This window comes from Gopherus evgoodei, chromosome 10 (genome assembly GCF_007399415.2).
Source record: "Gopherus evgoodei ecotype Sinaloan lineage chromosome 10, rGopEvg1_v1.p, whole genome shotgun sequence".
Classification (NCBI taxonomy): domain Eukaryota; kingdom Metazoa; phylum Chordata; order Testudines; family Testudinidae; genus Gopherus; species Gopherus evgoodei.
This window is the reverse complement of record NC_044331.1, coordinates 53,220,257-53,230,834: the sequence shown is the minus strand read 5'-3', so window position 1 is coordinate 53,230,834 and position 10,578 is coordinate 53,220,257.

Below are 10,578 nucleotides of genomic sequence, written 5' to 3'. Positions count from 1 at the left end.
TATGAGGGTGCTGCCTCGCCAGCGCTGAGCAGCACGGGCATTTGGCATCCCTCGATCAATCAGTCAGGACATTGGCCGAGGCCCTGGATAGGAGCAATCAGTGGGGCGAAGAGGGGACAGACTGGTGGCCAGGAGTGAAAGCTGGAGTGTCTGAAACAATGAACCCCGTGGGATTGTGAGTGAAATGCAGATATCTGAGCTGCTTAGTGCTCTGTCCTGTGGAAGCCAGGGGTAGTGGGTAACTGCTGGGACATGGCTATGCATGGCCTGCTCAGTGCTGATGCCGTGGGTCTGACGTGGGAGATGGGGTACGGGGTTGGAGGCAGCAGGACCTGGACTCTGGCTGTGGCAGTAGCCAGTGCACTGATCCTTCCAGGTGTCGTGGCTGCTGGAAGCGCAGGATGGGCTAAGCACATCCACAGGGGCTGGGGCTGGCATGTTGGGGGGCTGATGGGTAAAAAAGCATGGCTGGGCTATGACACACCCCAGCAGAGTGGGGCATGCTGCTCGGTTTTCTCAGAGCTCCCTCCAGCAACAGGCTCAGCGTGAGGCATGTCCTGGCAGCAGGATGGGTCTCTGGGGAGCAGCCAGTGGCACAGACCAGCCTGGCACAGCTCCCTGGGCAGGACCAGAACTCCTCATGTCCAGCATGCCCCTCCCCCCCAACAATGGCCTGGAGTTAGGCCTCAAAACCAGGACTTCTCTACCCAAATTGCTGCAGCTTTCTTGGCCTGCCAGAGAGTCAAGGAACTTAAGCCCATTCTAGCTGGTTGAGGGGCACTGCTGATTGGGGGCTTGGGGTCAGTGCTCTGGCCCAGAGGCTGCCCGAGTTACCTGGGTCAAATGTATGGGAGGATCTGGAAAATGGCTTGGAAAGGAGAAGATGCTCTAGCCCAGACAGGCCTTGGGGCAGGGATGGGGAGAAGCCCAACCCAACATCACCCATGGGACCATTTGCAGGCTCCATACAGCTCTTGGGAGTTCTGTGCCTGCAGCCCAATGCATGGCTGCTTTGGTGGATCTCTGCACTGGCCCTTTGGCTGTGCCCATTGCTGTAGGATCTGTCCTGCTGTGGACCCATGTGGCAGGGGATCTCAGAAGGGATTTCAGTAGATTTCACTCACAGGGCATTGGCGTTGGGAGGTGACAGTGTGTCTGCACATGGGCACAGAGGGCAGAGCCCGCAGTCAGCTCTGTGTGGGCCCTAGGGCTGGCAGTCAGGAGGAGAAGTGGTCATGTGCAGCAGGAGTGAGACGGTCCCTCATGCTGTCCCCTCATGTAAGGTCGATCCGTGGCATGGGCCACATCTGTCCCGCCATCCTCTGGTTCTGCCCTGAGCAGCTGGCAGCCCTTCCAGGAAGGTCATCTTTCAGGATGCAGGGATGGAGAATCGATGGAGGGTCCGTCCTGGCATTTCCTACATGATCCTGGGACACGTCGGCAGGAGTGACCAACTTTGGTGTGTTGGATGAGACCACCGCAAGTGCAGGCACATCCCTCTTCAATGCCTGACGCCTGGCACGAGCTGGCACTGCCAGCAGAGGAAGCTCTGTGCCCATGCAACATCTTTGAGCTCCATCCTTCCACGCCCAGCCCTTGGAAGAAGCTAGCTTTTCCCATGCCATCCTTGTCTTTCTTCTGCTCCCAATGCCCTCAGAGCCCTGCTCCCTCTGCAGTGTGGCAGTTCTCTTAGTGACAGAAAATGGGCCCAGGCTAGATGGGGCTTGCACAGTGCAGGAAACAGATGCTCAGCTGCACTGGAAGCAGATTTGTAAGCTGACAGCTCAATGCCAGCTGCTCTGAGCACCCCCAACCCTCCTCTTTAGCCACTTTGTGGACCTCATGGGGTATCAGTGTATGTGGCGTAGTCCACTGGCTGGGCAGGACTGCCCATAGATCCATCCCACTGAGGGATGGTGTCCGGGCTCAGCAGCAGGCTGCCATATGCAGATGTGCTAGGATGGGACCACTTTACATGCAGAGTCTCCAGGTTAGTTAGCAGGCTCCAGGTCCACCCTCATGGCCCAGGGCACGGTAATGCCTCCAGGGGCTGGCCACCAGAATGGCCCAACGCTCCCATGCTGGTCCCACTGCCAGCAGTTGGCACAGTGAAACCCTAAGCCATGGCTTCTCTCGTGCTCAGGGCCAGCCGTGAGGTCTCCAAGGCAGAGAAGCAGCGTGAAAGGGACTGGCTTCCAACCAGAGAAGGCACCTGCCCTGGGTGGCAGGGCATGGAGGAGGGCAAGAAAACAAGCTAGGGGGAGGGCCAGCTTCCTGCCCGTGCTGAACCCAACCTGCACCCCCCAGTTTCCATTCCCCCAGGGGAGGGCGCACAGCCAGGTCAGTGCCATGTTACTGGCGTGGGTAGCACTGGGGTTCCCAGCACATCACCTACAGCATGGGGATCCCTCTGAGCCAGGCCCAGGATGCACAGCTCCAGTCCAGCCTCCACTCCTGGCCACAGACCCAGTGCTAGGCATGAGGAGACTTAGCAATGGCTTAGGGCCCCGAGCAGCTCAAGGGGGCCCCCTATTCGCTTTTTTAGTGTATGATGTGTGTGGGGAGGGATAAACATATTTCTTCTTGGGGTCCCCAATGGGCTAGCACTGTCTCTGCCCTGCCAGCAGCGCTGGGAGAATCTTCCGATTCCCCTTCTGTCTGGATTCACTTACTAGTTGCATGCCCAGCCCCCTCCTTTCACACCTATCCTGGGCCCTGGTTCTTCTCCTGCTCCCAGGGGGTACTGTCACTCCAAGGGGCCCTGCCACGGCATCTCCCCGGGCTGTAACAATACTGCTACCACAGTAGTTGTGGACTCTCATTAATAATTCAATCTCTTTTTTTGTGTGTTGCTAAAATAAACGCCAGCCCTACCAACAATACCATCCATGAGGCCTACTGTCTTCCTTCTGCTGGTGAAAGGCCCTCCCTCCATACGCCCATCCACTTTTAGGCTGAAAGCTCTCCAAAGCACTCTACAGATTAGAGTCGCTTCACCCACCACTGAAATGCTACCACCTCCAGGGGGGATGGCACAATGGCTGTTAAAGAGAAACAGCAACACTGTCTTCTATCCGGTAGAGACTGCAGGGGAGTGTAGATAGCAGGATGCACTTGGAATCTGGGCAGAACCCAAGGGTTCCTGTTTCATTCATAACTTTGTGACACTGAATGCAGGTGAAGTTGAACAAATGCAACTTTATTAATTCCAGGGAGAATTAATCTCTGGAATTCCATCCACTGAGATGGCCATTGACTGAAAACCGCAGGACACGTGGGAGGGAATCACATTCATACAGGAACACATCTCTGTCCCTCCAGGACCTGCGAGAGTGGCGTTCTTCAACTGGGCCACAACTCCACCCTAGCAGGACACTTGGAGCGATATAAAACCCAACTGACATCCTGGTACTTCTGATGGCCCTAGATGAGCTCCACAATAGAGACTTGTCACTTCCTGCCAGGTGTGTGCCCTCACCATAGCCCACACCAGAGACCCTGAATTTTCCTCCAACTTCTGGACACCCCACCTTGGCCCTGGGAACCACTTCCTTGAATGTTGTGGTGGAACTACTGGAATCCAGTGGTTTCATGACCATCCTGATAGCAGTAGATCACTTTTCTAAATGGCCCGCTTCATTCCCTGCATGGGTTTACCCTCCACTGGGGAATCCACCCGGCTCTGGCTAAACAATGTAGGCCTTCTTCATGGCCTCCCAAATCATGTCACCTCTGAAGGGGGGCCCCAATTTACTAGGTGCTTCTGGCATGAGGCCGTACATCTATTAGGCATCTATGTACACCTGTCCTCTGCCTACCACCCTCAGTCAAATGGCCAAACAGAAAGAAACAACCAGATCCTAGAGCAATGCGTACAATGTTACACCAGCCATCATTAGAACGACTGGGCTTCACTGTTACAGTATGCCAAATTTTCATTTAATAATGCAGACCATGCACCCACAGGCCACATCCTTTTCTTTGTCAATTATCATTACCTCTCCCGATTTCACCCACAACAACCCACGTCCTCCCACAACCCATTGGCCTCAGACCTAGTACAACACATCCATCACATCCAAGAGGAGGTGAAGGGACACCTTGAGAAGGCAAAGGAAGGCTACGAAAAGCAAGCAGACAAGCAAAGACAACAAGGCCTTGCCTACTCTGTAAGACAAAAGTTATGGCTTTCTACAGAACACCTCCACATGGACACACCCTCTCAAGAAATGAAACTATCAATTTCTCAGCCTGTACCAGATTTGGCAACAAAACAACCCAATTAACTTCAAGCTCCAGCTCCCTTGATCACTTAGAGTCCCCCCTGTATTCCTCCTCTCACTTCTAAAGCCCTATACTGAGAACACATCCCCATAGAGTCCAATCACTGCTCCCATCAGTGCAAGGTCAGCAAGATTATGTTGTTCATGAAGTCCTTGATTCTAAGATCAATCAAGGTACCTGATGTAAGCTCCTAGGGACTAGGACCCAGGTCTACAGAGCCTGGGACAACTGATGTTCCTATGGCACCATCAGGGGACCTTGTAAAGATACAGCTGGGGCACTCTGGAAAGTAGACGCTGCAGGATGTACCACTCAAGAAACCCAGAGTGATGGTACCCTGTGGCCCTCTGATTGGCCAACTGCTCTATTTAACCCCAGGGGATGCCCTGGGAAGTTGTCTGGGCAATCACACAGACTTTGGCCTGCTGCAACACTAGAGTTCACTTGGTCTCCAACTCTGACCCTGATTCTAGGCTGGTACTGCCTCTGATCTCCAGTCTCCAACCCTGGCCTGACTCTGACCCTAACTCTTGCTTATGGTACCTGGCTCTTGCAATTCCTCCAACAACTACCATCCCTGGTGGGCAGACCTCATCCTAGCTGTGACCGCCAGCTCAGACCGCCTATGCGCCAGTCCCTTACAGTTTGTCCAGACCCGCTTTTCATCCACTCTATGGGAGCCCCTTGACAGAGATATGGAAGGGGCAGGTCTGCCATCACCCACTGTATCCCATGGGGTACTGGATCCCCAGGAGTGGATTGTGCAACTCCAAGAACTATCTGCTGCAGTCCCAAATGACACATCTCCTAGCAGAAAATCAGACACTCTGCAAGCAGCTAGCATGGTTCCACGAGGAAAATTCTGTGCTCCAGGCCCGGGCTGGGCCACTACCCTCTGACCCAAGCCCCATGTTATCACTACCCGAATGTTTTGATGGGAGCCATGTTGGGATTCTTGAACCAATGCAGTCTTCCTTTCCTGCTCCACCCTCGAATGTATCCAACTGACCAGGCCAGGGTGGAACTAGAAATCAATTTGCTTAGTGGAGAAGTGCTGGAATGGGCCTCCCCACTGCTGGAGCAGGGCAGCCTGGTGTTAACAGACCGGAATGCCTCCCTGGGAACATTGTTCATCATCCATAAGAACCTTGAATATCTGTGGAAGGCATGAGCCTTGAACCAAAACAGCTCAGGTTGGCATTATTCTTCCCTCGGTTTGATTTTTGTCATCACCTATTGCCCTGGGAACCAGGAATGGGAAAGCTGATGCCTTATCTCGAAAGGGGTAATACTACCAAGAGGGTGAGTAGCCTAGCCAAGAACCACCCTGTTTCCTAAAACCTTGTAATGTTCTCAGTGCCACACTACACCAAGACTTGCTTGATCTAATCTGGTCCACTTCGCAGGGCAATCCGTTAGTCCAGGAGGTGACAGAACAGTCTGAGCAAACAAAAGCCAGAACCAAGATGCAACACTCCACACAAGATGAGATAACCTACCTCGATGGGTGCATATACATTCCACCAGGGCACCCCCAGCTAGAAGTGCTCCATCTCTGTCATGACCCTCCATTGGCAGGCCACTTTAGCTACCTTAAGACCTTCCACGTGGCTTCCCATTTCTTCTGATGGCCATGTATGCAAGCCAAAGTCAGTCCAGGACAGCTAACTTGTGAGCTGTGTGCATGCACCAAGATGCCACGTGCTAAGCCCTTTGGCACCCTAGTACCTCTGGAGATCCTGTCTAGACTCTGGGCCTAAATCACCCTGAACTTCTGATGGCCTCAGTGTTCTTGACTGTTGCAGATGAACTGATCATGTGGTCTATCTTCATGAGTTTCCAGACTGTATCACCTCAAACTGAGGCCCGCAATTTGTCTCATGCTGAAGTGCTCTGGCTAATCAACATTCATGCTTTTACCTCCTCCACATACCATCCCCAGACAGATGGGCAGCCAGAGAGGGTAAACCATGTAGTAGAGCAATACCTGAAAAGCGTTGTCAACTACCATAAAGTCAACTGGTTCTTCCTCCTTCTGTATGCTGAGTTCTCATACAACAATGCACAGTCCCTTCTTTGCCAATTATGGTTTCCACTCTCGCTTCCACCCAGCCTTGCCAGCAGTCTCCCTGAATCCTGCAGTTGCCAACTGGATCCAGCAAATTCACCATATCCAGGAGGAGCTTAAGGACCAGTTTGGAAATGTGTAAAGAGGCTATCCTTGACTCTAGAGGGAGAAACTGTACTATCCAATCAACTGGAAGGCTATGGTCCTGAAAAGTGCTCCTGGGAACTTTCTGTCCATGCTCCTGACCTGGTAGAAAGGTTTAATCAAGATCACCCAGATAAACCAGGCCCAGCACCCACCCAGAGGAGAGTTATGTAAGGATTGGGGGACTAGAATCTGGGTCTGTACAACCTGGGACAGCTGATGTTCCCACAGTGCCACCAGGAGACTGCATGGAAGCACAGCTGGGGGCACTGTGGAGAGGAGGTGCCACAGGAAGTACCACCCAAGACACCCAGATTGATGGTACCCTGTAGCCTGCTGATTGGCCAACTGCCATATTAAACCACAGGGTTGCCTGAAGTTTTCTGGGCAACCACACAAACTTTGGCCTGTTGCAACACCAGACTGCCTGATCTCCGGTCTCTGACTCCAGCCTGACTCTGACCTTGCCTCCTGATTCCAGCCTCTGATCTCCAATCCTGGCCTGACTCTGATCCTGATTCTTGCTTATGGGACCTGGCTTTTGTGATTCTTCCAACTCCTTCTTGGCAACTGCAATCCCTGGTGGTCAGACCTCAGCTGTGACCACTAGCCCAGACCCCGGTCCCATATATTGGGAAGGTTACATCCCAGAGGAACACACTTGGGAGCCAGCTGAAAATGTTCATGCTCTTGCCCTGGTTCACGTCTTCCATAGGAGTGCCCCTGAGAAACCTGGACCAACATTGCCTGGTAAGGGATGCCCCTAGGGGAGAGGTTGATGTCATGACTCCTGGGTCTTGAACCCGAGTCTATAGGAGCAGCCATGCTTCAACCCTCCATCTAGCAGCCTGCTGACAACCACTTACCTAGGACCCATGAAGCCAAGCCCCAGTTTAAGACTCTGCCCCCGAGATCCTATTGGAAGAGTCCCAGAGCAGCTAATTGGCCTGCTGGCCCTACTCAAGCCAGCAGCAAGAACAGAAAACTGTCTGAGCATCTGGGCTCCACCCTGCTCTGGACTGTGTGCTTTGTGTTTCCAGTGCCTGTTCCCCTGGCCTGACTTCCAGGCACCCTGGTCCCACGTGACGTCTGGCATCTGATAGTGGTTCCTGACCTCCAGTTTGTCACCTGCCTCTGACCCTCTGGCTCTTGACTTGTAGTTCTGATCTCCCGCTAGCCTGACCCAGCTGACTCTTGGCTCCCATCTCGTGACTGTGGACTCTGACTACTGGACTGGCTGCCCACGACCTGGCCATGACATCAATCCAATTCCTTTTCATTTGACTGCCCAGGTGACTTTGAACTGACTGTAAACACATGCCTCATTTCCAGTGAACTCGATGGAAATCCGCACCTGCTTTCCTACTGTAGGCAAGGCCCTAGGCTGCCCGGTGCTCCCCACATGGCTTAAGGGTTTCTTACTCTGGGCCATCTCTGCTTTCGGGCTGCCTGATTTCTCAGGGTGTGTGGGAAGCCCAACCCCAGCTGAAGTCAAGGGGGACAGCAGGTGCTTAGTGCCTCTGGGAACCAGCGTGCCATGTCTCAGGTTGGGCACTGGCAGGACGAGGTACCTAAAATCAGTGTCACTTGGCCTTCCCCTCCTCGCTGTTGGGCTGTACTCTGCTGGGCTGCTGGCTTTGCAGCAGGGCACCATGGGACAGCACAGCAGGGCTGCTTTGCCCCACATGCCTGGCATATTAGGCAGCAATGAATATTTTTTAAGGCATCTTGGTGTAATTTTCCCCCCTGTATATTAAAGATTACCCATCACATAATGTGGAGGTGCAGGACTGTTGGAAGAGGGGATGCGTCACTATGCTGAGGGCTAGATTAGCGAGGGTACAAGTACTTAGCTGGGCCTTCCAGGGTATCGCTGCCCCCTATGGTTTTCAAACTTTTTTTTCTGGTGACCCAGTTGAAGAAAATTGTTCATGCCCATGACCCAATGGAGCTGGGGATGAGGGGTTTGGGTGTGGGAGGGGCTCAGGGCTTAGGAAGAGGGTTGGGGTGCAGGGGTGAGGGCTGTGGATGGGGCTGAGAATGAGGTTCAGGGTGTGGGAGGGGGCTCTGGGCTGGGACAAGGGGTTGGGATGCGCGAGGAGGTCAGGGCTCTGGGCTGGGGTTGCAGGCTTTGGGGTGGGGCTGGGGATGAGGGGTTTGGGGTGCAGGAAGGGAATCCAGGTTTGGGGTGGGGCTCAGGGCTGAGGCAGAGGATTGGGGCACGGAGTTGGGTCTTGGGCTTACTGTGTGTAGCTCCCGGTCAGCAGTGCAGTGGGGGTTCCCAGCCAATGGGAGTGCAGAGCTGGTGCAGAGGGCAGGGGCTACCACGCCTAGGAGCCAGACCTGCTGCTGGCCACTTTCGGGGCGCAGCGCGGTGTCAGAACAGGTAGGGACTAGCCTGCCTTAGGTGGGCAGCACCACCGACGGGACTTTTAACAGCAGGTCAGAGGTGCTCACCATAACCGCTGCAACCCAGTGCCTTCATCGATTGCGAGTTATATGGGCCTGTGGTGCCTGCTCCACCAATATTCAGGAATGTGGGCCCAGCTCCACCAATGTTTGGGCTTAGATTTTCAGAGCCATCCCATCCATAGGACGGACCGAGGCAACCGCCCTGGGCCCTGCACTTCAGGGGGACATGGAGTCCAGGGCAGCCTGGGGGATTAGCTGGGGGTGGGGAGCCTAGCGCCCGCAGCAGCAAGTGACCTGGCCCCAGTCTGCCCTGCTCTGCTCCACTCCACCTCTTCCTGCCTCTGGTCTCTCCTGGCCCCACTCCGCCCCTTCCCCCAAGGCACCACCTCTTCCCACCCATTCCATAGTGCAGGGGCACGGCAGTTGCCCCGGTCTGTCCTATGGACTGGATGGCTCTGCTGGACCTGTTCTGGACACCACCAAAAATTATATAAACCTGGCGCCTCATTGGACCAACCTCAACCCCTTGCTCTGTTGTGAAATGGGTCAGGATTGTGTTGAAATGTCCTGGAAGGCAGGAGGGGGGAGCCAGCTTCAAGGCCCTGCTCTGCCTGACTCAGAGCAGATTTTTTTTATCCCAGGCCACTCAGAACCAGGCAGTACAGGAACTTGCACCCAGGGCTCCCCCAGGCCAGTGCCTGAACCACCAGGCCATAGTGCCTCAGAGAGGCTCTGGCTGAGCCAGAAGTGACACTGATGGTGCCCACACTTCACACAACAGGTGCCACTTGCCAGGCTGAATTTTATAAATGCGATTCCACTCTGTGTGGGCATAGGCCTGACACGCTGCCAGTGGCTGGCAGGGACGCACTGCATGGCCATCCTGTTGTCTTTTGCTCTCTGTGTTTGCTTGACAAGGACACTTGTTCCCAGAACAATGTGTGCCTTGGCTCTGTCAGAGGGAGCCCAGCATTAAATATCAATGCTTCTGCACCTCAGCAATGCTGCTGCCACTCGTTGCATGCATTGGTGCTGGCATTGCTCCAGGACCAGATCTCATAGCCCAATGCACCGCGACACTGGCCACAGACTCTGCTCCATGGGGCTCTGTTACATTGCTTTGGAGGACCCAGCTCTCCGTTCCCTCTCAGGGACAACCCCTCCAGATTCAAGTGCTCTCAGTCTTTCCCAGCTAGCTTTCCCCAGCTACAGGCACCAACACTGCAGGCCTGACTGGTGGGCAAGAGCATGCCGTTCTCTCAGAAGCGCAGGGCTGTGCAGATGCCTGGGAGCCAGGATCGCCTGCATTCTAATCCCACTGCTCCCACCAACTCCTCCTTACAGCCCTGGGCAAGTCACTTCACCTGTCTCCACCTTTTCTCCCCCACCCATAATGGGGGGACAGTTGGGATACATGAGTGTAAGCAAAGGCAGAACTAGTCCCAGATAGGAGAGACAGAGTCTAGTGATTTCAAACCATTGCAGCCAGAGAAATGCCTTCCTCAGTGTGCAGGGGGAACACGGCATTGGACTGATACGCTCCCTCTGAGGCCACAAAACAGGGACAGCACCAATGTGCCTCACTGCTCTGCCATCACAGCTCTCTCGTCTTTGGCCTCACTGAATACTACGAGATGGACCAAGGCTAGCACAAAGCTGCAAGGTGGGAA